This window comes from Lutra lutra, chromosome X, assembly GCF_902655055.1.
Source record: "Lutra lutra chromosome X, mLutLut1.2, whole genome shotgun sequence".
Classification (NCBI taxonomy): domain Eukaryota; kingdom Metazoa; phylum Chordata; class Mammalia; order Carnivora; family Mustelidae; genus Lutra; species Lutra lutra.
The window spans coordinates 50,797,626-50,824,740 of NC_062296.1; the positions used below are offsets into that span (position 1 = coordinate 50,797,626).

General features: G+C 36.9%; 1 protein-coding gene and 1 pseudogene across 4 annotated transcripts in view; both read right to left on the minus strand.

Annotated features, from left to right (window-relative positions):
• EDA (ectodysplasin A) overlaps positions 1-27,115 on the minus strand; it is a 458,012-nt gene that overhangs the window by 332,423 nt on the left and 98,474 nt on the right. The gene's annotated exons all lie outside the window — the stretch shown is intronic.
• Positions 8,838-10,056, minus strand: LOC125091936 (SWI/SNF-related matrix-associated actin-dependent regulator of chromatin subfamily E member 1-like; annotated as a pseudogene).

Consider the following 27,115-nt stretch of genomic DNA (forward strand, 5'->3'; position numbering starts at 1 on the left):
ACATACAAATGGCTAACAGACACATGAAAAAACATTCATCATCATTAGCCATCAGGGAGATATAAATCATCACATTGAGATACTACCTTATACCAGTTAGAATGGCCAAAATTAACAAGACGGTAAACAACAAGTGTTGGAGAAGATGTGGAGAAAGGGGAACCCTCTTCCACTGTTGGTGGGAATGCAAGTTGGTGCAGCCACTTTGGAAAACAGTGTGGAGATTCCTTAAGAAATTAAAAATAGACTTACCCTATGACCCTTCAATTGCACTACTGGGTATTTTACCCCAAATATCCAGATGTAGTGAAAAGAAGGGCCACCTGTACCCCAGTGTTCATAGCAGCAATGATCACAGTCACCAAACTGTGGAAAGAACCAAGATGCCCTTCAACGGACAAATGGATAAAGAAGATATGGTCCATATATACAATGGAGTATTATGCCTCCAACTTTTGTATCAACATGGATGGGACTGGAAGAGATTATGCTGCGTGAAATAAGTCAAGCAGAGACAGTCAATTATTATACGGCTTCACTTACCTGTGTAACATAAGTAATAACACGGAAGACATTGGGAGCTGGAGAGGAGAAGTGAGTTGGGGGAAATCGGAGGGAGAGACAAACCATGAGAGACTATCGACTCTGAGAAACAAACTGAGGGTTTTGAAGGGAAGGGGGTCGGGGGTGAGCCTGGTGGTGGGTATTATGGAGGGCACATATTGCATGGAACACTGGGTGTGGTATATAAACAATGGATTTTGGAACACTGAAAAAAATTTTTTTTAATTTTTTAAAAAGCAGCTTGTGGCAAATAGATCCTAAGAAGACCTCCAAATGATTTCTTGCCTCCTGGTAGCCACAGCTTAATGGAATCTTCTCCCCCTTGAATGCAGGCAGTATCTGTAACTTGCAGTAGATTATAACAAAGGTGATGGGATATCACTCCACTGATTAGATTATAGTACATGATAAAGTTGATGAGATACCACTTCAGTGATTATGTCATGGTGTATTAGACTTTGTCTCAGCAGACTACAAAGAGAGATTTTTTGCTGGCCTTGGAGATGTAAGATATTATAATGAAGCTACCTATGGAGAAGGTCATGTGGGAGAGAACTACAAGCTGCAAGGAACTGAATTCTGCCAACAACCATGTAAGCTTGGAAGAAGACCCCAAGCACTGGATGAGAATGTAGCTCAGGTGACACTCTGATTACAGTCTTGTGAGACACGGAGCAACTAGGCGATGGCCAGACTCCTGACTCACAAAGACTGAGAGGTAACAAATGTGTGTTGTTTTAAGCTGCTAAGCATGTGGCAATTCGTTATGCAGCAATAGAAAATGAATACACAACTTTTAGAATTATGCTTTATGATGTAAGCATGTTAAATGAATGAAAAGATAGTAATTTCAGCAGAAAAAAATACACTATAAAAATATAAATTTTAGAAATAAATACAAAATCTCTAATTAGTTTAAAAACATAACTTGATGGGCTCGCAGTATAATGTAAACGACATAATAAATAGTAAAATTTGAGAGATCAACAGAATTTATCAAGTAATAGTAATAGAGGAAAAGTATTGAAAAAATATTAACATACTTGTGAAACAACATCAAGCTTTCTAACATTCTTGTCACTGGAGTCATAGGAGAAAGAAATGATCATATAAAATATATTTTAGGAAATAATTATTAAAAACTTCTCAAATTTGGCAAAGCCATGCTTGTAAGATTCAGGAGGTTCAGGTAACTCCAAACATAATAAACTCAAAGAAAACAATGTCTAGGTACATCATAACTGAAGTGCTGAAAATCAAAGATTTTTTAAAATATTGTAATCAGATTTTTATATTAAACATTGTATATAGAGGAACAAAGATTCAAAGAACCATGGATTTCTCAAACAAAACAAAACAAGACAAAACAACCATGGGGTCAGAAAAACAGTAGAAAAGCAAATTTAAAGTGCTGAACAAATAGAACTGTAAACCAAGACTTCTATATATAATGAAATAATCTTCAGAAATAAATGTGAAATGAAGACATTTTCAGATGAAGGAAAACTATGAGAATTCATTGCCAGCTGATCTTCTCTAAAAGAAATTCTTCTAAGTGAAGGGAAACAAGAGTGCAGGAAAATTCAGATCTATAAGAATGATAGAAGAGAGACAAATAGTATGTATCTGGCAAATATAAAAATTATATTCAAGTTCTATAAAATATGTATGACTTTTAGAAGCAAAACTCATGATGTGATATGTGGAATTTTCAATGTATGTAGGTGTAAATACATGTATCACTGATAAAAGTGCAAGAGGGTAAACAGATCCATACAATTGTAAGGTATCTATATTATGCTTGATGTAGTACAATATTAACTCAAAGTAGACAATGCAGGGTACCTGGGTGGTTTAGCTGGTTAAGAGTCTACCTTCAGCTCAAGTCGGGTTCCTGGAGTCCCTGGATCAAGCCCCACATTGGGCACCCTGCTCAGCAGGTAATCTCCTTCTCCCTCTGCCCCTCCTCCTGCTCATGCCCTCTCTTTCTCTCAAATAAATAAAAATAAATTTTTCTTAAAGAAGTAGACAATGTGGGGGGTGCCTGGGTGGCTCAGTGGGTTAAGCCTCTGCCTTTGGCTCAGGTCATGATCTCAGGGTCCTGAGATGGAGCCCGGCATCAGGCTCTCTGCTCAGCAGGGAGCCTGCTTCTCCCCCTCTCTCTCTGCCTGCTCTTCTGCCTACTTATGATCTCTCCCTCTGTCAAATAAATAAATAAAATCTTTAAAAAAAAAAAAAGAAGTAGACAATGTGGGATGCCTGGATGGCTCAGCTGGTTAAGTGTCTGCCTTTAGCTAGGGTCATGATCCTAAGATCCCTAGGGTCCTGGGATAGAGTCCTGCATCGGGATCCTAGCTTAGTGGGGAGCCTGCTTCTCCCTCTGCCTGCCATTCCCCCTGCTTGTGTGCTCTCTCTCTCTCTCTCTCTCTCTGACAAATAAATAAATAAATTTAAGAGTAGAAATGTAATATTATGTGACCTGTCATCCACAGTGCAAGCACCAACATACAAATTTGACATATAGCAAAACACTAATAGATAAATAAAAATGGACTACTGAAAACACTAATATTCCAAAAGAAAGCAAGAATGGAAAACAAAAGAATAATAGTACAATCAGAAAACAAATAATAAAATGGTAGAATATAATCCAGCCATAGTAATAATTACATTGAATGTAAGCTGTCAAGATATACCTAACAACGACTGTCACACTGGTTTAAAAGAACCTACATGTTGTCTATAAAAAATCCACTTTAAATATAAAGACATATAATTCAAATAAAGCTGAAGTAGCTATATTAAAAAAGGACAAAGCAGACTTCACAAAAAGGACTATTACCAGGGATAAACAGGGATAAAAGGATCAATTCACAAAAAAGTCATAATAATCCTGAATATGCATGCTGTTAGCAACAGAGTTTCAGGGTACATGAAGCAAAAAGTGATAAAACTGAAAAGGAGAAATGGGAAAATCGATAACTATAGTTGGGGAATTTATCACTCTTTTCTTGGCAATCAATAAAACAAGTAGACAGAAAATCGGTAAGGATGTAGAACTGCACAACTCTATTAACCAACTCTACCTAATTGACATTTATAGAACACTCCACTCAACAAGAGCAAAATGTATAATCTTTACAAGTGCACAAGGAATAGTCACCAAGTTAGACCATATTCTGGTTCATAAAACAAACCCCCAAAATGTTTTTAAATTGTGGTTTAAAAAAAACCCCAAAACACTAGGAATAAGACCTAGAGAGCTTCACAGTTAGCTGATCATCCTTGCTGGAAATAGCAGGTCAGTATGGATGAAGTTCTATAGTGAGGGGTATGCAGACAGGAGATTACATTTGAAGAAAGAGTGAGCACAAAGACTTGACTTCCTTTAAATTAAAATACTTTTTTTCTCATGTTCATATAAATGCATATCAAAGACAAGAACAAGCATTCTCCTTACATTTGAGGATTTTTCATTTTTAATGTTGTCTTTTTGCTTACTAGTATTTGCTTGCCTAAATGACTCCCAAATGCTGAGGAAGTTTCTACATGGTTTTTGTTTAAATTTTTATTTAAATTCTAGTTAACATACAGTGCAATATTAGTTTCAACACCTACATACAACACCTAGTGCTCATCAAGACAAATGAGTTCTTAATATCCATCACCTATTTAACCACCTCACCTCTGCAACCACGAGGTCTTTTTTCTTTGTAGTTAAGAGTATGTTTCTTGGTTTGGCTCTCTTTCTTCCTCTATGGTCATTTGTTTTGTTTCTTAAATTCCACAGATGAATGAAATTATATGGTCTTTGTCTTTCTTTAACTGACTTATTTCACTTAGCATAATACTCTCTAGCTCTATCGATGTCATTGCAAATGACAAGATTTCATTCTTTTCTGTGGCTGAGTAAATAGTTCACTGCATATATATAACACACCTCCTTTATCCATAACTCTATGCCCATCAGTTTGACAATTTAGATAAAATGGGCCAATTCCTAAAAACAAAAAAACAAAAACAAAACTCCAGAAACTATTAAAGCTCAATAAAGAAGAAATAGATACGCCAAATAGCTACACATCTATCTTAAATTTTTTGTTGTTTTGGGGGGCCTGGGTGGCTCAGTCATAAGTGTCTGCCTTTGGCTCAGGTCATGATCCCAAGATCTTGGGATTGAGCCCCACATCCGGCCAGCTCCTCCCAACCTGTGGCTCCCTCTCCCTATCTCTCTCTCTCATTCAAATAAAAGCTTAAAAAAATATATTGTTGCCGTTGTTTAAAACCTTTTAACAAGAAAAACTCTAAGCCCAGATGGCTTCATTGTTGAATTCTAACAAACACTTAAGGAAGAAATAATACCAAACTCACACAAATATCCAGGAAATAAGAGGGAAAACATCCCAACTCATTTTATATGAGGCTAGTATTACCTTGATAACCAATGCCAAACAAAACGTTCCAAGAAAGGAAACTATAGTCCAATATCACCTATGAACATAGATGCAAAAAATTCAATAAAATATTAAAAAATTAATCAACATAATTCACAATATAAACAGAATAAAGAAGGAAAAGCAAATGATCCTCCATAGGAACAAAAAAAAACCCATTTGATAAATTTCAGCATCTATTCTTGAAAAAAATGTTAAGTAAGCTAGTGTTAAAAAGGAGACAGCAGGCCTCAATGGAGCCACATATGCTAAACCCCACCAATTGCACCTAATTGCAACTTCTCCCAGATATATGACCTTTGACCATCCAACCTGTAATTTCCTGGTCAGCACTAGGATGTAATCCACTGAATGGATTCTCCTTAGGGAGGGTGACCTTGCCCAAGAAAATGTATTCTTTGCTAATAATTTCTTTTTATTCCCTCTCTTCCTTTAAAAAAACTTTCCTTTTCTGAAACTTGATGGAGCTCCTTTATATTTGGTAGATGTGATGCTGTCCAATTAGTGAATTGTCGAATGGAGCCAATTTGATCTTTAAATTTACTCAGTTGAATTTTTGTTATTTACCAATAAGAAAAAAAAACCCTCTTCAATCTGATAAAGAGCATCAATTAAGAATCTAGAGCTAACAAGATAATTTTTAAAAGATTTATTTATTTGTTTTAGAGAGAGAGAGAAAGAGAGAGAAGGAGTGGGAGGGGCAAAGGGAGAGGGAGAGAGAATCTCAAGCAGACTCTGCACTGAATGTGGAGCCTCATGCAGGGCTTGATCTCACAACCCTGAGATCACAACATGAACTGAAACCAAGAGTTGGTTGCCTAACCTGAACCACCAGGTGCCCCAAGAGCTAACAAAATACTTAATGGTGAGAGATTTAATAAATCCCCTCCTTAGATCAAGAGAAAAACAAGGATATACATTCTTATTCAGATTCAACAACTAGAGCAGTGCTTAGTGGCATTAAATGCTTACATTAGAAAACATGAAAGGTCTTAATTGAATAGTCTAAGCATCCAACTTAATAAACTAGACCAAAAAAAAATAGCAAATGAAGTTCAAAGTAAGCAAAATGAAATAATAACAGAAATCAATAAAATCTTTAATTTTAGTTGACACACGATATTACATTACTTTCAGGTGGGTACAACATAGTTATTCCACAAGTCTATACATTATGCTATGTTCACCAAAAGGAGAGCTACCATCTGTCACCCTGCAATGCTATTACAATACCATTGACTATATTCTCCATGCTATATCTTTTAACCCCATGACTTATTCATTCCATAACTTGAAGTCGTATCTCCCAATCCTCTTCAACCATTTTCCCATGTTCTGACCTCCTCTCCTCTGGCAACCATCAGCTTGTTTATGGATCTGTTTTTGCTTTTTCTTTGTTCATTGTTTTTTTTTACATTCCACAGTAGGTGAAATCATATAGCATTTTTCTTTCTCTGACTTATTTCACTTAGCATAATATCCTCTAGGTCCATTCATGTTGTTGCAGATTGCAAGATCTCATTCATTTTATAGCTGTATAGTATTTCATTGTATATATATATTACATCTTTTTCCCCTATTATTATATTTGGACCTTTAAAAAAGATATACCATCAGAGGTGCTGGGGTGGCTCAGTTGGCTGAGCATCCAGCTCCTTGTTTGAACTCAGGTTATGATTTCACAGGTCGTGGGATTGAGCCCCATGTCAGGCTCAGTGGTTGGTGGGGAGTCTGCTTTAGATTCTCTCCCTCTGCCCCTCTCCCCACTCACACACTCTCTTTCTTTCTAAAATAAAAATAAATTAATCTTTTTTAAAAAAGAAACATATACTTTCAGATATACCACTATTCTAGTGGGAAAAATCTAGTTTTGGGGAAGCATACATGTCACAAACTATCCTGCTTCTAGTCTTTATTAAGAGTTTATCAAAAAGTGGGCTCTGTGGGATGCCTGGGTGGCTCAGTTGGTTAAGAGTCTGCCTTTGGCTTAGGTCATGATCCCAGGATCCTGGCATTGAGCCCTGCATCCTGCTCCCTGTCCGCCAGGGGGCCTGCTTCTTCCTCTCCCTCTGCCTGCCATTCCCCCTGCTTGTTCTCTCTCTACCTCTCTAAAATAAATAAATACAATCTTTTTTTAAAAAGTAGGCTCTGACCTATGGTATCCGGAGCCTTGAGTTTTGAGTGTTTTGATTACTATAGAATAATTTCAAGTGGAAAACTTAATTACCAGCTGTTTTCCTTCTGGAATGGGCTAAATGTTTTGAAGTTAAACAGTCCACTATAAGAATATTCAATATCTTAAACTTTGTGACCTATTCAGTCTTTAGAAAATGTGGTAAAAAAGTAATTTTCTGTGCAATAAGGATGAACTTAACATTCCAAATATTAATTATAACAAAAAGTAGTATACACAATGTATATGTCCAATATTCACTTTAATGACCACTTCATAAGCTAGTAACTATTCTTAACTCCTTAACACAACTCTTGGCATTTGACATTGATTAAAAATAAAAAAAGGGTAAGTGAACAAATACCTTCCTATATATGATTATGTTTTCAAGAAGCTACTCTTTGTGGAAGTACACAGGAAAAGGAACTGTCAGTAAGCTGTTGATAGGAACTGGGAGATTTATGGCTATGGCTTTGGAACACACCCCAGTGAGTCGTAGGAAGGCATTTGTAAGAGTAGATTGTGCAGCATCAAAGGATAGCTAACTAAAAGACATGGGCATTTTCTCAATTAACTTAAATTCTAAGACTTTCAGTAGTTGAGGAATAGAAATAAGACCCATAGAAAAGAACCATCTTCACAATAGCTTAAAAAGGTGACTATGTCATTTGGCTCATGATGCTAAATGTTCCAAAAGCCTTTGGTGGTATGATATGGATAAGAAAAGTATTAATAAACCAACCACATAACACCATTAAAACTCAAAAAACACTTATTTTTTAAAAGTTTTTATTTAAATTCCAGTTACTTAACATACAGTATAATATTAGTTTCAGGTATACAATACACTGTTTCAATACTTACAGACAACACTCAGTGCTCATCACAAGTGTAGTACTTAATCCCCATCACCTATTTAATCCATCCCCCCACTCACCTCCCCTCTTGTAACCACCAGTTTTTTTCTCCATAATTAATAGTCTGTCTCTTGGTTTTCCTCTCTTTTGTTCTCCGTATGTTCATTTGTTTTATTCTTAAATTCCACATTGAGTGAAATCATAGGGTATTTGTCATTCTCTGACTTATTCTGCTTAGCATAATACTCTCTAGCTCCATCCCTGTCATTGCAAATGGCAAGACCTCTTTCTTGTTATGGCTGAATAATATTCCAGTGTGTGTGTGTGTGTGTGTGTGTGTGTGTGTGTGTGTGTAAAACTGCTAGAACTGATAAACAAACCCAGTAAAGCAGCAGCATAGAAAATCAACATACAGAAATCTGTTGCATTTCAACCCACCAATAATGAAGCAGCAAAAAGAAAAATCAAGGAATCAATGTCATTTACAATTGCACCAAAAACCATAAGTACCTAGAACTAAACTAAAGAGGTTAAAGACCTATACTCTGAAAATTAGAGAACACTGATGAAAGAAACTGAAGTTGACACAAAGAAATAGAAAAACATTCTGTGCTTATTGACTAGAACAAATATTGTTAAAATGTCTGTATTTCCAAAAGCAATCTACACATTTAATGCAATTCCTATCAAAATACGAACAGCATTTTTCACAGAGCTAGAACAATCCTTAAATTTGTATATAATTTTTTTATTTAAAAATTATTGAGAACACATTAAATGAGGCAGCATTTATTCTTTCTCTTTGTCTTCCATTGTGGGGTCTGTTGGTGGTTCCTCCATTGTTGCACTGCTGCTCTCTGAACCAGGGTTACTATCACTGGTCCCTTCCTCAGCCATACTGTCCATCCCCTCCTGCCTGCTCTCCTTGTCCTCAAGGAGTAGATGTGCCTTCTTCATCATTCTGTCCGCTTTCTGTCGCTTCTTCAAAGTGTGTCTCCTCTGTGCATCCCAGTGGGATGCTCTCGTTATCATTCTTCTCCTTGGCCTTACTAGCATCTTGCTTTTCCTCAAGAACCATGCTTCTCTGACTACATTCAGCAGCCTATTTCTCCCTTTTCTCCTGACTTCTGTGGGCTTGGTCCTCTACCCGTGCAATTTCAGAGGCAATTTTTTTCCATATACACTTCTACTTTCAAGCCACACCACCTTTTAAGTACATTGTTATTAGTCTGTACTTTTCATGAATTTCCCCTTCTTTTCCTGCTGTATTCCTCTATTTGAAGAAGTTCTGCTTTAGTTTTTATTGATGAACCATTGAGGACTGGATCTATCCTTTGAGGACCTACATTCTAGCTGTTGTGACAAGCGAATGAACATCTGGCACCACACTCTCACTAAGGATTTCAATGATGAGGTGGTGGTTTCTCTGGAAATGGGTGGTGGCTATACACTTCACCGAAAAGCTATCATTGTAATCATCTGGATCTTCAGCAGGCTGAATATTCATGTAAGGTTCTCCTTTCTCCATGCAAGTCTGTCTTTGTAGACTTTCTTCCTCTAGAGCAGCTTCTGCATAACTTTTTGCATTTCTGTAAGCAAGGTATGTGGGGGAATTATGATAGGCCTTCAAAGATTAATTGTACTCTATCTTTTCTGTTTCATATTTATTTAAATGTTCTTATTTTTCTTCATGAGTGAGCCACATGCTACCAATCATCTTGCCAATCTCCCTGAAGTTTATATCAGGATGGGAAGCTCTTACTCGATCCCAGACCTTTCTGCCGTACCTCATGTAGGGCAACAATGGTTTATTTGGTGGCTTTGGGGGTTTTGAAATCATAATAACAGAGGATGCCATGACCTGGCCATGGGTGCCTGGGTTACCTCCGAACATATGGTTGTAAGCGAGACGACCATATGGATTGTATCCCACAAACCCTGGTGTGCTGAGCATTTGTATTGCAGGAGCTGGGTTGGGAGGTGGGGCATAAGACGGTCTTTTTGACATTTTTGGAGATGAAGTTCTCAGTTCCTTAAGAATGAATTTGAGACATCCTGGGCAGAAAATCTGTCAGAGCTCTGGTCTTATTTCCCCAACATCTTTATCCATTCATCTATCCAAGGACAGTTGAATTGCTTTCATATCCTATTATAAATAATGCTGCAATAAATATAGGGGTGCACATATCTTTTTGAATTAGTATTTTCATTTTCTTTGGGCAAATACTTAGTAATGGAACTACTGGATTATATGGTAATTTTATTTTTAATTTTTTGAAGAAACTCCACACTGTTTTTCACAGTGGCTGCACCAATTTACATTTCTACCATCAATGCATAAGGGTTCCTTTTTCTCCATATCCTTGCCAAAACTTGTTATTTCTCGTCTTTTTGATACTGGCTATTTTGACAGTTGTGAGGTGATATCTTGTGATTTTGATTTGTATTTCCCTGATGATTAGTGATATTGCACATCTTTTCTTGTGTCTGTTTGCCATCTCCATGACTTCTTTAGAAAAATGTCTATTCAGGACCTTTGCCCATTTTTAAATCAGATTATTTGGGGGTTTTGGGAGGGCGTGTTGAGTTATATAATTCTTTATATATTGGGATATTAATGCCTTATCAGACATATCATTTGCAGATATCTTTTTCCATCAATAGGTTTCCTCTTCATTTTGTTGATGGTTTCCTTTGCTGCACAAAACCTTATTTTGGTGTAGTCCCAATGGTTTCTTTTTGCTTAGGTTTCCCCCGCATGAGAATAAATGTCTAGGAAAATGTTGCTAGGGCTGATATAAAGAAGTTATTGCCTCTGTTTTCTTCTAGGAATTTTACGGTTTCAGGTTTCACATTTAGGTCCTTAATCCATTTTGAGTTTCATTTTTTTGCATGTAGCTGTCCAGTTTTCCCAGCACCACGTATTGGAGAGACTGTCTTTTTCTCATGGGATATTCTTGACTCCTTTGCTCTTTAGCAATAGACCGTATAAGCATGGGTTTACTTCTGGGCTCTCAATTCTGCTCCACTGAGAAATCAGTGATTTTTTAATTTATTTATTTATTTTTTTAAAGATTTTATTTATTTATTTGACAGAGAGAGAGAGAGAGAGATCACAAGCAGGCAGAGAGAGAGGAAGGGAGGCAGGCTCCCTGCTGAGCAGAGAGCCTGATGCGGGGCTCAATCCCAGGACCCTTGGATCTTGACCTGAGCCCAAGGCAGAGGCTTTAACCCACTGAGCCACCCAGGCGCCTCAAGAAATCAATTACTTTTTTTTAAAAAGATTTATTTATTTGAGAGAGAGAGAACAAGTGGGAGGGGCAGAGGGAAAGGAAGAGAGAATCTCATGCAGAACTCTGCACTGAGCATGGAACAGGGCTCGATATCATGACCCTGAGATCATGACCTGAGCTGAAACCGAGTTAGATGCTTAATGGCCTGTGCCACCCAGGTGCCCTAATGATTTTTTTAATTGAGAAAAGTTGGATCTTTGAAAGGATGAATATAATTGATAAACCTCTGATTATACAAGCCAAGAAAAAAAAAAAGAAGGAAGAAAGAAATTGCCAATATGACAAATGAAAGTGGGGCTAACACGACAACCCTGCAGACATTAAAAAGACAGAAAGGGGATACTATGAAAAACTCTCTACCCATAAATCTGACATGGAGTTGGAGTAGAACAATTCTGTGAAAGATTCAAAATAACAAAAGCCATTGAGGAAGAAATAGGTAACTTGAACAGTTCTAGATCTACTAAATAAATTTAATTTATAGTTATAAACCTTCCAACAAAGAAAACAGCAGGTTGGTATGGTTTTATTAGAGAATTCTACTAAATATTTAAAGAAGAACTAAAGTGTAATAAACTCAACCAATTTAAATGAAAAATTTGAAGAAGTTTGACATATATGACTATCTTCCCAGAATAAAGGCAGTAAATTTATATCTGGGAATTAATACATGTTCAGTAGCACTACCTTATATAAAGCAATAAAGTGGGTAGGTTAAGTGTCATAAATATTTTTCATTATGGTCCACTGATCAAAAGTCACAAAACATAGGCCCTTTTACTAAAGTACTCACAACACTGGGCAACTTCCCTTTCCAACATCACACACACACACACACACACACACACACACACACACACACACACACACATTTTGAGTATCTATCAAGTACACAAGACTTAACTAAAGTTCTTGCCTCCAAATAACTAACAGCATAGTAATGAAAGTAAAACTTGTAGTGTTAAATGAGGCCCCAGAGAGATATGGATGGTTTAAGGGTTTGAAGACTGAAGACAATTTAAAAAGCAAGAAGATAATGCTAACTACTTCAATTCACATCTTTACAGCCATTTCATAGGAGTAAGACAATAAGCTTGCTATCCCCCAAACCTCAAGAGCTCATTCTAACAGTCTTGTCTTGGTAAATGACACTGCTTCTGTCTGGAATGCCCTTCATCCTCTTTTCCACCAAGTCATATTCCTTCAAGCTGTGAAAATGTTCAAGATGCTTCTCCTTCAGGATTGATTCACTAATTAATTCACTTGCTCATTGAGAAATATTTATCAAGCACCTAATACATCTAGGTACTGTGGATACTTTGGCAAACAACAAAATCCCCTCTCTCAAAGAACTATGTCATTTTAGGGGGAAAACATGCAATAAACAAATAAATGAAAAAAACGTAAAGTAATGGATAAATTATGAAGAAAAATAAAGCAAGCAAGGATATTAAACAAGGATTGTGCAGGAGATTTTTGTTGCTATAAAAGGTGGTCTGGAAGGATATTTGTGATTCGAGAAAAGACCCAAAAGATGTGAGGAAGAAAACCATATGGTGCCTATCTGTGGAGATGGAGAAAGATATTCCAGATAGAGGGATCAGAAAGTACAGAGACCCCAAAGGCATACTTGGCATGTTTGGTACCAAGAGAAAGGGGTGGTGTGGTTGAAAATGTGGTAAAAAAGATAGCTTTATGTAAGCCATATTGAGGACTGTTTTGAATAAGGAGCCAACTGGAGCAGAAGAGCAACATGATGTGATATGTTTTAAAGGGACCATATGGCTGTTGTTTAGAGATTAGAATAAAATAGGGTAGAAGGATGGAAGCAGAAAGATCAGTTATGGTGCACTTAGGTGGCTCAGTCATTGGGCATCTGCCTTCAGCTCAGGTCATGATCCCAGGGTCCTGGGATCAAGCCCTGCATCGGGCTCCCTGCCTAGTGGGAAGCCTGCTTCTCCCTCTCCCACTCCCTTGTGTTCCCTCTCTCACTGTCAAATAAAACAAAAGGACATTCCTCCAGCATTTATACCCTATAAACAGGCAACAGATGATGGAATCTAGTGCATAAGTGTATGGGTTGACTTTAGATAAAAGCATGTACAGTTTATAGTAATAAGAGAAGATAGAGAAAATAGGCACAGATGCAGGTAGGTGAGCAGGTGTGAGAGTAGGAACTTTTGGAGGTTCACAACTGATTGTTTTGTCTTTTCTCAGTAAAAGGAGAAATGAGGAACTGAGAGTAAAGAGAAAAGATGTGATGAAAATTTAATGACAGAAAAGAGGCCAGGAAATATTCATCCAAGGAGATACCCTGACCAAACTTACCCAGATCCAGTCATTCACTTTACCAAATCCTAGCACCTTCACATCAATTTCCACCCAGCCAGACTGATTTTTACTTGGTAGATGTTCAACTATGCTCTCTATTTGCTCTGATTCCTTCAATAAATCTTCATCCAAAGGGGGTACTCTATTGTTTAATAGAAAGAGAATAACAGGGACAAACTATCCACTCCATTTTGAGGAGAAACCTCTACACCAAGAGGTATGGCTCTATTACACCTCTTTTTTTTTTTAAGATTTTATTTATTTATCCGACAGAGAGAGATCACAAGCAGGCAGAGAGGCAGGCAGAGAGAGGAGGAAGCAGGCTCCCTGCTGAGCAGAGAGCCCGACGCGGGGCTCGATCCCAGGACCCTGAGATCATGACCTGAGCCGAAGGCAGCGGCTTAACCCACTGAGCCACCCAGGCGCCCCTCTATTATCCCTCTTAAACCTGGGCTCTTCTCTCCATCTCCACTGGCCCACTGCCCTAGTTCAGGCTTTCATCATTTCTCACTTGGGCTTTTGCACCAGCCTCCTAACTGAGCTCTTGACCTTTCCCCTCACCTCTCTCCAGTCCATCATCCATATCACCGCAGATATGTGAATTTATTCAACTCCCCTGCTTAAAACCCTTCATTATTATCCCTCTCCTTTTTCTCTTTAAGTGCTTGCAAAATTTTCCAACAGAATTTATCACTCCGTCTCTTCTTGTCTCATACCCTACACCCTAGCCATGCCAAATTACATTTGATCCCTGAATACATCAAATCCTTCAATTCCCTTTTGCCCCTCTACATCTTGTTTCCTCCACCTGAAATGCACACCTGCCCTTCCTCAACAAGGTATTTTTACTAATCATTAGAGACATAACTCAAATGTCAACTTCTCAGTGGCACCACATGTAGAGGTGACCTCTTTTCTGTGCTTAACATGCCTCCCCTATGGCACTCATCTCACTATATCGTAAGTATTTGTGTATCTAACTTCCCCACTAGATGTATTATTCACCTTTTGTCACAAGCACTTAGCACATTGTCTGGCACATAGTATATCAACAAATGTTTATTGAATGAGTTGACTGTAGAATTGAAGAGATTAGAAACAGCAATAAAACAAAAATACAAGTTGACAGATGAAATACAAATAAACATTCTTTAACATACCCAACAAGATATACTTCTATAAAATGTTTTAGGAATAGAAAAATAGAAAATCTCAACAACCTTAAAGAAGCAGATTTAACTCTTGACAAAGATGATAAAATGAGACTTGACAGAATAATGCTTAGCACAGCAAACACTCCTCTTTTTTTCACCAAGTATGCACAACAACAGATGGAGTAAGTTTTTATTCTGAATTGTTAAGGCAGATATTGACTCTAGAAAACAAGTTATCTATAGACTTCTGCTCAGAATAGGAGAAATTTCCCAAGGTTTTATATATTATGCATACTAAAGAACAATTGTCACATGTGGGGCCCTGCAGTTTACAAAGCACTTTCACATGTATTGCCTTATTTAATTCTCACAACAATCCTGTCAGGTAGGCTTTATTGTCCTCCTTTTATAGATGAAGAAACTGTGGTTCAGAGAATCACTAATCCAACATCACACAGTAAAAGAGTTAGAGGTAGAAGTAGGATTCTTTTTTTTTTTTTTTAAAGATTTTATTTATTTATTTGACAGAGAGAGATCACAAGCAGGCAGAGAGGCAGGTAGAGAGAGAGGAGGAAGCAGGCTCCCTGCCGAGCAGAGAGCCCGATGCGGGCCTCGATCCCAGGACCCTGAGATCATGACCTGAGCCGAAGGCAGCGGCTTAACCCACTGAGCCACCCAGGCGCCCTAGAAGTAGGATTCTAAACCACATCTGTCTGACTGTAAATCTACTATTCACTATACAGCCTGAGTTGATGCTTTCAAGGCTTCGCAACAAGTACACCAAAGTGAAGCCAAAGAATTGTTGATGTGTTTTTTTTTGTAATTTCTTTTTTCTTGATTCTTCAGTCTGAATATTTTCTACTGACCTAGAAAACCTCAGAATATGACCTTATTTGGAGAAAGAATCTTTACAGAAGTAATTACATTAAAATGAGGTCACTAGGGTGGACCCCAATCCAATATGACTGGTATTCTTATAAAAAGGAGTAAATTTGGACAAAGAGATATACATAGAAGGGAGACAGTATGAAGAGACACAGGAAAAAGATGAACCATCTACAAGCCATGAGAGACACCTGGAATAGATCCTTCACTGACAGTCCCCAGAAGGAGTCAACCTTGCCAATACCTTGGTTTCTGACTTCTAGCATCCAAAAACTAGGAGACAACAAACTTCTGTTTTTTAAGTCACCCAGTCTGTAGTACTTTGTTATGGCAGTCCTAGTAAACTCATACTGGTAAACCTAGTAATTTTTTATTAAATGCCAGACATTGCATATTACAAGTTGGAGGAGCTCTGGATGATATTATCTTAGTTCAGAGAAGATTTACTTTTGTTCCTGCCAGGTGATGAAGGACAGATCATCTTAATCCTACCTGAGATTGAGCTGATTCAAAGCTGTGTTTTACTCGTTGTGAGGAATGGCATTTTTATAGTTTATCCTTTCTCCTGGAGTTTAGCCCTTTGGAGATCCCAAATGAAAACCTGAGGTAATTACCAGTGTCCCTCCTTTTTGGCAGGCTCTAAACTCGAATTTTTTACTCTCCAGCATTGTGAAACTTGCTGAAAGCTCTGCTTAGCTACTCAGATTTGTATCTGCCACTTTCTGCTTAATTTCTCAACTTCTTTGCCCTGTAACACTTAGAAATCAGCAAATGACACAAGGGGAAGGTAGTGTAAAATATTAGACTAATTTATTGTAATTTCTCTCTCTGGCATCTTAGACCCTCAAGTCCTGATTATCGCGATAGCCCTGAAACTCCAATTTTTGTCTGTATAGCTCTGTGAAATGCTAAAACCTCTGCTCAGGCTTTCTGTCTCTTAATTACTACTTTCAGATTGCCTTCTCAGTCCCTCTACCTACACCACTTATATTGGCAAATGCCTTGAAAGGAAATATCACTCAGAATGTTGTGCTCACTTCAATTTATCTCTCCTCTCTGGGATTTAGACCTCTAGTTGCTTGTAGCTTTCTGATGCTTTCAAACAAGTATTTTATAATTTTATCCAACTTTTCTAGTTCTTTCTGAGGGATATTTGGTCTGACACAGTTTAGTATGTCAAAGTCAGAAGCGTAAGTCCGCATACCCGTGGTTTCTAATTCCACTGATATGCCTGTCCCTGGTTCATCCATCCATTCATTCCAACATGTATTAAGCACATGGTAGGTGTCCATAACTGTGCAAGACTCTGGGAAAACAAAAAGTCCTGTCTTTAAGAAACTCACAATAAAATCAGTGGGGGGGTGAGACTACAAATAAATAGTGAAAATACAATGCTGAAGTGTTTAAAACTAGAGGTGTTAGAAGATACTATAAAGGAGAAATGAAAGTAATTATCTTCTTTTGGTGCAGGAATCAAAAGTTATCTCTGAACAGATATCTGAAGTAGGTCAAGAATATACCAGGTGGAACTAACTGAGGGTTTTGGAGGGGAAGGGAAGGAGATTGAGTGAGCCTGGTGGTGGGTATTATGGAGGGCACATATTGCATGGAGCACTGGGTGTGGTGCATAAACAATGAATTCTGGAACACTGAAAAGAAATTTTAAAAATAAATAAAAATTTTAAAACAAATAATATACCAGGTGAAAAGGAGTGGGAGCAAGAGAAGAAAGCCACCGCAAGAGGAGATAACATTACATGAGTAAAGGTGTGGTGGTAAGCATGAGAAATTACAGTTACTTTGGTACTATTGGAACTAGATGAGTGATAGGGTGTGGCAGAACATAAAGGAGGAAATGCAGACAGAGTTCTGATTGTGGAGGGCTCTGTCTTTGCCCTAAAAGTTATTATTTAGATTGTTTATGGATAATGACATTCCCAGAGGTGGATATCTACCACATGTTCAGTCCGATTCATGGAGAATTCAACAACAGAAATTTGAGACGTCTCCAGTCAATGGCTTATAAATTCAAAGGCAGTATTATCTTGCTTAAGCAATGTAGTAGGATTACTAAGCAATGAAGTCAAGTCTTTGAGTCACCTGACTAGTTTATAAAGAAAAAAAAAATCTACAATACTGTAGCAAATACTATGTGGCCAAGAATTGAAATGATTTGAGTTTTATTTCCTAAGCATGAAAGCTCAGTTACCTATTAGAAAGTTCAACAAGCAACAACAAGAGTTCTAATTTTGCAGAGGCTATTTGTCAAGATTTGCCCTTAATGACATTGCCATCAAACAGCTATCTATTAAATGCCTACTTACTTGTGAGGCTGAATAACCAGTATGTCTGATAGGAGTTTTGCTTGGATTTAAAAATCTAAGATGCTAGACAACACAGATAACCATCCCACAAAGATACCAAGACAGCAGTATAAAAACACTGAACACCTACATAAACTGACAAGAAGAAGTGTTTACATGATCTATGCCTCAGGGCACTGTCACTTCTGTGACACTCAGGTCAACAGAGTTTAATGAAGAAGATGTGATTTCTAGCTCTCACAGGTTGACAGCAGAGAAAGGGTTTGGCAGACAAAGGAGAGGGCATTTTTCCAGAAACATGGTACAATGTGGAAACAGTCTAAGAAAGAGGATCTTGCACAAAGAAGAAACCAGGTTATGTTTCTCTAAGAAAAGCAAAGTCATGGATTGGGCTAAAGGAATGAGGAAAGAGAAGTAGGCCATGAAAGCACAGAGAGGGTTCATCCTCATTTCAGGCCCAAGGACTCAATCTGTATTTTTTTAAATTTTTTTAATTTATTTTCAGCGTAACAGTATTCATTGTTTTTGCACCACACACAGTGCTCCATGCAATACGTGCCCTCTCCAATACCCACCACCTGGTTCCCCCAACCTCCTACCCCCTGCCCCTTCAGACCTCTCAGATTCAATCTGTATTTTTGCTGGCAAATTACAATTCTGTAACTTAGCATAAAGCACACCCAACAACTACTAATCAATCCTTTACCCCCTCCCCCAAAAGGCTTCAAGAAAACTCTACAAGCATTTAAGGAAATCACATCCAGCAATTAATTCACCAATGAAATATCACTGAGAAAGGATGGTACCTAGCCACTGCATACCACCATTTCATGACAGCAAGAAGGAAAATACTAGATCTTGTGCCATTTCAATTAGAATTCTGATATCAGAATCTAATACCCAAGTTAGAATTTGGCCGCAATACCAGTGTTGGTCCCCAAAAACAATCTAAAATGTTCAAAGGTTAGAGTTAGCAAGACCATAGTTCAAACACCACCAAAAGACTAACAGCAATTTGGGTTCCCATTCTTGCCAGGGGAGGGAGAGGGGAGCTAAAAATATAGGTGGAAGAAAGCAGGAAAGATTGAATCCCTGAAGAAAACTCACATCCGTAAGATTACATAATACTGCTCCGAAGTAACTGAACTGCAGCAGAAAAATTTCAAACACATTCCAACATGCCTCTAATTAAGATAGTTTTGGGAGGTTCCAGAATTATAGCTATCAAATGTGAAACCTAAAGAATTTACCAAGATTAAAAAGATTACCAACTTAAACTCAGGAAAAAAACATTTGGGAAAAAACAGGTTAGTTGGAATACACTCGTAATGTTAATTTGTTGACCTTTATACAACTGCTACATCATTTTAGAGACAATTGTTAGTGATAAACACCTGAATTACAATAGGGTAGACACTGTACAAAATATAAAATTAGATATGATTCTTGTTTGGAGAGTTCAAATTAAGTGCCTGATAAACTCCATATTTCACCAGAGAAGTATGCAATATACTATAACCATAAACTTAATTTAAAATATAGCAAGAAATACAGGTAGGACATATGATAATGTGAAATGTCTAACAAGCAAGAATTTTTGTAGCATGTAGAAGCAAGCTGGATACTCACATGAGGTATGTATTTTGAAATGTTTATGGATGGTTAACCAGAAAGGCTAATTTAACACCTACACATCAATTGCATGGAGACAGAGCTGTGAAATATTTGCATTTACTACTCAGTAAGAAGGCCATCACACCACTGGCATAAGAATGCCAGTTGTAATTAAATTAAATAAAATTTCACAATTTAAAGGATATGCAATCTCCTTCCCTGAGAACTTTAATTTATATAGGCTGACTGAAGACTCTCAAACGTGAAATTCTGACTATAAAACTGCAAAGAAGGAGAAAACAGTAAGTATCAAATGAGATAGCTGTCAGAAGTTTTTTATAATCTTGGATTTTAAAAATGTGTAACAATAGCAATAACATTTATTGAGTATTTACTCTGTGTCAGGAATTGTGCTACATAGTTAATGTATATTATCTCATTTAATCTTCAGAACAATCCTATAAAGTAGTTCCTATTAGTAGTAGTTATTACTTTATAGATGAGGAAATGAAAGCTCAGAGGTTAAATAACCAATCTCAAATTGCACATCTAGAAAAAAAATAGAGGCAAGATTCAAACACAAATCTCGAGTTGGCAAAACACTAAAAAAGCTAAAGTTCAGAATACCCTGAGTCTTAGAAAGAGATACATTCTGAGTATATGAAATTTCCATCAGAAATAAAAAGAAATCTAATGTTAAATGACGCAGAGAAAGAAGGAAACATTGCTACTTATCTCCATGTATCCTCTGCTAAGACAATTGGAAGACCAAGAAAGTGTACAACAAATATTAGTACAAAAAATGAAAACAGAGACACAAGAAGAGATTAAGAAGCAGTTGTCCTAGAATAATCACATTCCCGGATACTGGAAAGACCTTGGGCTAAGATTTTCAAAATGCTGTCTAAACAGAATGAGAGAGGGACAGAATTCTGTAGAGAAGCAAATGTAGTCTTGATTTTCAAAAAAAAAAAAAAAAAAAGTCATGTTTGCAAGCTGGTGAATTAATCTCAATTCTAAGCAAGTTGAATGGAAAGATTCCTGGTATGAGTAGAATGGTGTTTTTTCCTACTTCTGTCAGCTAAACACAAGCATAAAACCTAGAAATGGCATAAAAGGCAACCAAAGGAGAACTCTGAAGTGTGGTAAGGAGAAACTGAATGGTTTGGGGACATGAGAACTAGAGAACAGTACACCAGGATGCTTTGCATACCTGCACCCAACAGAGAAAGGCCACCCAGACCCAGTGTTTCCATGTCTACTACACTAGTAAGAGATCAGCCCAGGTAGACTCATTCCTCCCCAGAATCAAACAGGAGTATGCCTGAAAACATCACCACTATACAGAATTAATTCAGAGCCAAAGGGGTTCTGGACCCAATTCCAACCTGTGGGAAGGGAGGTTGTTTTTATATCAACGATTCTCCCAACACCAAGAGGGTGTCTAAAAATTCAACTTAACTCTGATACTGTCTACCCAGAGGCAGCATTAGATCCCACAAGTTAAGGGTTTGGTCTCACAAGACTGACCCTTCCCTCACTTCAGATGCCAATCTCAAGTTCAAGTTGTCACTTGTGCTTCTGACCAACTGACTATAGGCCACAGGTTCTAATGACCCTCTCCTTGGGTTTGATTAATTTGCTAGACCAGTTTGCAGAACTCAGAGAAGTATTTTACTTACTAGATTAATGTTTTATTATAAAAGGATATAACCCAGGAAGAGCCAGATGGAAGAGATGTGTAGGGCAAGGTATGGGGAAAGGGTGCAGAGCTTCCATGTCCTCACTGAGCACAGTATTCTCCCCACATCTCTATGTGTGCACCCACCTAAAGGCTCTATGAACCCTTTCCTTTTGTGTTTTTCTTTTTAGTTTTTTTAAATTTGTTTATTTGAGAGGGTGGTATGGGGGGAGAGACACAGGGATAAGGAGAAGCAGACTCTCCATTGAGTGGGGAGCCCAACACAGAGCTGATCGAAGGACCCTAGGATCATGACCTGAGCTGAAGGCAGATGCTTAACAAAGGAGCCACCCAGGCGCCCCTCCTCTTGGGTTTTTATGGAAGTTTCTTTACATAGGCATGATTGATTAAATCATTGTCCATAGGTAACTGACTCAACCCTCCAGCCCTTCTCGCCTCCCTGGAAACCAAGGAGTGGAATTGAAAGTTCCAATCCTCTAATCATGGTTGTTTCCCCTGGCAACCAGCTCCCACCCTTAGGTGCTTTCCAAAAGTTGCCTCATTAACTTACACCCAGTTGTGGTGGAAAAGGCCTTGTTGTAAATAATAAGATACCCATTTCACCTTTATGGCCCCAAAGAAACTTCAGGAGTTGAAGACAAGAAACTCAATATTACGACAAAAGATGCTCCCAATGATTGCTCTTGTCACTCAGGAAATTCCAAGTGTTGGGAGAGCTGTGAGACAGGAAACATATAGGAGAAATATATTTTAGCCATCTGGGTGACCAAATGTGTATTTCTTATGAATCACAATATTACAGGATCCTCACCTGGATATAAGAAATAAGTAGCCAGGAGAGGTACTCTCTGCACCAAGCCTGAAACTCTCCTTGCCCACACAGAAATCCTGAGGATGACAGACAGCACATACAAGAAGGACCCAGCTATAGCAGGAAGCCTGGTCTGGGAAGCCTCTTTGTCCCTACAGGCCCAAAACTCTGTACCCCTACCCAAAGACACTGGGAGGGAAGACAAAACCAGACATAGGACTCAGGTCACAAAAAACATCCCAGTTCCAGGAAGCTTCTCTGTCTCACAGACCTAATACTCCCATCCTCTTCCCAAAGACAGGTAGAGGAACCCACTGTGCCCATTCTTCACTCAGAGACATGCAGTGGTAGGCCTGGGGAAACCCCTTCTTTCCCATCAGGCATCACCAGCCCGGACCAGTGGGAGCCCAGCAGCACCACATAAACCAAACAAACCAAAATTATACCACAAAGTCTATGAAAATCAAACTACCCTGGAACCCACAAAAGTAGGCCAGACCCTCATGCTAAACCTAAGCAATGTAGCTGTCTGCTAAAATAAAAGAATTAAATAGGACCCAGAATCTCCTAATATGATAGATACGCATTTATGTATGATACAGTAAAAAATCACTCATCCTACCAAGAAACAAGAAAATAACAACTCGAAGGAGAAAAGACAACCAACTAAGGCCAAAACTGGGCTGAATCAGATGTTGGAATTATTTCACAAGATTTTAAAGCAGCCATCAAAAAAATGCTTCAAAAAACCATTTTACAAATCTTATTCAAACAAATGTAAAAATAGAAAACCTCAACATAGAAATTATAAGAAAAGAACCAAATGGAAACTATAGGACTGAAAAATATAATGAAAGGAAAAATAAGACTGCTGGAGGGCTCAACAGAATGATGGAGATGATAAGGGATAGAATCAGTGAACTTGATGGCAGAACAGTAGAGTTCACCCAATCTGAACAACAAAGAAAATGTAGATCGGAAAAACATGAACAGGGCCTCAGGTACCTGTGGAAAAGTAACAAAAGATCCAAAATTTGTATCACCTAAGTCCTAGAAAGACAGGTGAAAGGATGTGGGGCTGAAAGAATATGTGAAGAAATAATGGTTGAAACTTCCAAAATTTGGTAAAAGACACATCCAGGAAACTGAGCGAACTCTACATAGGATATACTCAAGGAAAAAAAAATCCATGCCAGGACACATTGTAATTAAAACTTTGAAAACTAAAGCCACCCCCTGCCCCAAAATCTTGAAAGCAGAAAGAAAGAAATGACACATTACCTATAGGGAAACATCAATCTGAAGACCAATGGTTTCTATTCTAAAACCACAGAAGCCAGTAGAAAATATCACAATATTTTTCAAGTTCTGAAAGAAAACAACTGTCATCTATGAATTCTATATCTGGTGAAACTATCCTTCAGGAGTGAAAGGGAAACAAATATTTTCATATGAAGAAAAACTAAAAGAATTTATTGCTAGCAGACCTACCCTAAAAGACTGGCCAAAAGAAGTTCTTTTCTTCCAAACGAAGTTCTTCTTTCCTTCACAAAGAAAATGATAAGAAGGAACCCTGGAACATTAGGAAGGAAAAAGGAACAAATGGAAAGGGCAGAAATATAGGTAACACAGTAGACTACCCTTGCTCTCTTGAGTTGCATAAATCTTTTCTGGTAATTGAAACAAAAATTATAGCACCATCTGACACTAGGTAATGATGTTTAACTACAGGGAAGGTAAAGAGATGTAAATGTAAATGAGGTTTCTTAACTTCACTTGAAGTGGTAAAAGGTTACCAGTAGACTGTTAATCACATATGAATATTGTAATACCCAGAGCAACCACTACAAAAATTATATAAAGAGATGCACTCAAAGACACTATAAATAGGGGTGCCTGGATGGCTCAGTCAGTTAAGCGATTGCCTTCTGCTCAGGTCATAATCCGAGGGTCTTGGGATCAAGCCCCGCATCTCTTTCCCTCTCCTTTTCCAGCTCCCCCTGCTTATGCTCACTTGCTTGCTATCTCTCTCTCAAATAAATAAATAAAATCTTTAAAAAAAAAAAGACACTATAAATAAATCAAGCTAAAAGTGTTCAAGTAACCCATAACAAGACAAGGAAAACAAAAGAATGAGAATCAGAAAAAACAGACAAAATGGATAATAAAATGACTGACTTTCTCTACTGACTGAGTTCATTTACATTATAGTCTCTAGCTCCATCCATGTGGTGTGCACTTTTAATGATGAGCACCAGGTGATGTATGGAATTGGTGAATCACTACACTGTACACCTGAACTAATATAATATTGTTTGTTAACTGGAATTTAAATAAAATTTAAATTAAAAAAATTAAAAATGGCAGACTTAGGCACCATTAACATATATATTACCTTAGAGGAGGCACCATTAAAATATATATATATGTATATATATATAGATAGATAGATACACATACATAGTATATTTAGACCATTTGCCTCTATTTTATATATATATTTATATATTATAATATATAAATATATAAATTTTTAATATATAATATATTAACAATATATATTATTATATATACTAATATATAATTAATATATAAATATATAAATTTATATAAAAATATAAATTATAATATATAATATATAATGGTAATAATATATATTATAATATATAAATATAAATATATATATATATAAAATAGAGGCAAATGGTCTAAATATACTAATCAAAAAACAGACTTACATAGTGGCTAAAAATACATGACCCAACAATAACATTCTTTTTTTTTTTTTTGAGCTATCAGTAATTTATTATTATTTCAGAAAATACACAGGTAAATCTGATCCACTTGAAACCCTTAACAGATTAAATGTGAGCATCTGTTCCAGTGTATATGTGCTGCCGAAGCGAGCACGATCTGTTCCAGTGTAAATAAGTGAATAAAACCAGTATGTTAAAATTATGTGAAATATTATTTGTTTAGCCAGGGATATTTAAAATAAACAAGGTCTAAAATTTTCAATTTGTCGGGTTCCTTGTCCAACACTGTTTTAAAGAACTTTTTCTTTTTAAATTTAGTTTCAGCGTAACAGTATTCATTGTTTTTGTACCACACCCAGTGCTCCATGCAATCCGTGCCCTCTCTAATACCCACCACCTGGTTCCCCCAACCTCCCACCCCCCGCCCCTTCAAAACCCTCAGATTGTTTTTCAGAGTCCATAGTCTCTCATGGTTCACCTCCCCTTCCAATTTCCCTTAACATTCTTTACAAGAAACTCCCTTCAGATTCAATAACTTAAGTTGAAAGTAAAATGGTTGAGAAAGATACACCATTCAAAAATTAATTTATTTTTTAAAAAAGCAAGAATGACTATATTAATATCAGATAAAGTAGATTTCAGAGCAAACAAAATTACTACAAGCAAACAAGGATATTACATAATAATAAAGAACCAATCCACCAGGAAGATGTAGCAATTCTAAATGTGTGCACAACAAACAACAGAACTTCAAACAAAATACATGAAAAAAAAAACTGAAAGAACTAAATGGAGAATAGAAAAATCCAGGATTAATTGTTAAGAACTTAGACACCCTGCCTTCAGCCAGTGATAGAACGACAAAAGAGAAAATTAACAAGGATATAGAAAATTGGAAAAATACAAATAGAATCTAATTTATGTACATAGAACTCTTCACTTAAAAGCAGAATACACATCTTTTTCAAGTGCTCATGAAACAGACCATATCCTGACCCATAAAACAAACTTCTATAAATGTAAAGGAATTAAAATTATACAGTATATTATCTAATAATGGAATGAAACTAGAAATCAGTAATAGGCAATGGGAAATTTTGATTTCCTTTGCTATTTCTTCTTGGATTATATAGAAGTGTGTTTTATAATTTCCAGTTTTATTCAACAGAAAAATTCAATTTGTAAAAGTTCCTGACAAAGAAAGCTCTGGGCTCAGCTGGATTCACTTGAGAATTCTGCCAAACATTTAAAGAATTTTAATTAAAAGAGCAGGTAACACTACCCAACTCATTTCATGAGGCCAATATCATCTTGATACCAAAATCAGATAAAAGACAATACAAAAAAAGAAAATTTGCCAATATTATGAACTTAAATGTAAAACTCATCAAAATATCAATAAACTGATTCCAATAATACATAAAAATAATTATATACCATGAACAAGTACGGTTTATTCCAACAATCCAAGACTGATCCAGTGCTCAAAAATCAATCAATATAATCAACCATAATCAACATACTAAAGAAGAAAATCATATGATAATATCAATTGATGCAGAAAAGGTATCTGATAAAATTCAATACTCATTCATGAAAAAAGAAAACCCTTTCAGCAATTTGGAATAGAAGGGACTTCAATTTGATAAAAATATCTACTGAAAACCTACAGCTAACATCAAACTTAATGATGAAAAACAGAAGAAGATTAAAACAAGGCAAGAATACCTGCTCTTAATATTGTTATTCAACATAGTACTGGAAGGTGAAGAAAAACAGTGTATAGAAGGAAACGGTCTCTATGTGCAGATACCATGTGTATGTAGAAGTCCCAATTAAAGTACAGAAATATTCCTGAAACCAATGAGTGAGTTCACCAAGGTCACAGTATAGAAGATCAACACACAAATATTTAATTGCTTTTCTATATACTAACAATGAATATGCAGAAACCAAAATTAAAAACACAATATTACCTGTGACTTATTTTATAACTGGAAGTTCACACCTCTTAATCCCTTTTACCTATTCCACCCTTCTCCCCAGTCCCCTTCACTCTGCAGAGATGAAAAGTATAGCACAGGGAATATAGTCAATAATATTGTAATAATGTCATATGGTGACAGATGTTGACAACACTTACCATGGTGAACCTTGAGTAATGTACAGAACTGTCAAATCAATAGTATTATACATC